This window comes from Nicotiana tabacum, chromosome 1 (assembly GCF_000715075.1).
Source record: "Nicotiana tabacum cultivar K326 chromosome 1, ASM71507v2, whole genome shotgun sequence".
Lineage (NCBI taxonomy): Eukaryota > Viridiplantae > Streptophyta > Magnoliopsida > Solanales > Solanaceae > Nicotiana > Nicotiana tabacum.
The window spans coordinates 117,619,735-117,621,440 of NC_134080.1; positions in this window are offsets into that span (position 1 = coordinate 117,619,735).

Genomic DNA, 1,706 nt, shown 5'->3' on the forward strand with positions numbered 1-1,706 from the left:
GTCATTTGGGACTCGTCTGCAAAATTTGGTGTCATTCCCGGTTGAATTGATAGGTTTCGGCACGATTTATAGAAGTTAAAAGATTTGAAAGTTCATAAGCTCGATTCATAGTGCGATTCATAGTTTCGTCATTGTTTGATGTGATTTGAGACCTCCAGCGGCTCTGTGTTAAGTATGGAACTTGTTGGTATATTTCGATAGGATCCCGAGGGCCTCGGGTGTGTTTCGGACTAGTTTCAGATGGTGCCCATGATTTTGAGGAGGTCTGAGTTCTGGTGTAATCGCATCTGCGGACCTTGGATGCAGGTGCGATGGTCGCAGGTGCGAAATGGGAGATGTATATGCGAGAGGAGCTGGTCTGGGTAGTCTCGGCAGATGCGAGGATTGGTGCGCAAATGTGGCCTTGTAGAAGAGGATCCTTGGGCGCAGAAGCGAGAGGGAGCGTAGGTACAATTGGTCATGCACACCTGCGGTTGCACATAAGCAGCTAATTTTGTCCAGGTGAGGTCACGCCTGGGCAGAGTGTTATATTCGAGGGTTTTCCATTTTCTCCATATTTTGAGTTTTAGATTTCAGTTTTGGGAGCTTCTTTTGGGTGTTTTCGAGCAAATCGATTTGGTAAGTGTTCATCACCTAATATTTAACGTATTCCATAATTTTATCTTCATTTATATCATAAAATTTGTGTTTTGGGTTGAGGAAAAATGTTAGTTTTTGAAGAAGATTTTTAAAATAAAAAACCATGATTTGAGGGACGAAATAGTATCGGATTTTGATCATTTTTGTATGGTTGAACTTATATTGGAATGAGTATTCGAATTTTCTAAAATTTGCCGAGTTCTGAAGTACAGGCCCGGGGGTCGACTTTTGGATCGATTTTTGGACTATGTTTAAGATTGAGACTTTATGATCCGAAATAGTTTCTTATGAGTTTTATTTGTGTTTTGAAGTTATTTTGGTTAGATTTGAGCCGTCTAGAGGTCTTTTCACCCGAGAAGTTCATCTTAGAGTACCGGAATGTCGATTTTGAGGTAAGTATCTTGCCTAACCTTGTGTAGGGGGACTATACCTTAGGATTTGAGTCTTCTATGTTGATTGTAGTTCGTGTATGCATGGTGACGAGTGCGTGCTCAGACTTATTTGTGGAAAATTGGTCTTTTAGGGTTCTTAGGTCCTTATATTCACTATGTGAAGTTGTTCTTGGTATGACTGAGTTCCTATTTATTGGTTTCACCTCTATTTTCATAAATTAGAATTAATTTCTTTAGGATTCACTCTTATTGTCTATTTGACTCTTAGTTGACTTAACTGATTATTTTACCTCTTTTATTGTCATCCTATCTTTTCATAACTGCTTATCTTTATTTGAAATTATCATCATCTCATCTTATAACTGTTTAGTCTTAATTGAGGTTATGATTATCTTTCCGTTGCGCATCCTTAATTGAATTGTCGAACATCCTCAAAAATTCTCAACCTTAAAAGAAGTTTAGACGTCTTATATCTTAATTGACTTGTCTTTATTTGGAACTATTTGACTCGTGTTAGCTTCCTTACTATTGAACTATGTATTGTGGGATCGTTGCTACATATTGGTTTTCCTTTGTTGAACTGTTCTCTTTATGCCTAGCAGTCTCTATTGTGGTTATTCGTTGTGAACTGGTTCTAGTGTTTCTTTGTGATTTGAATCTCTTGAGTTGATTTAC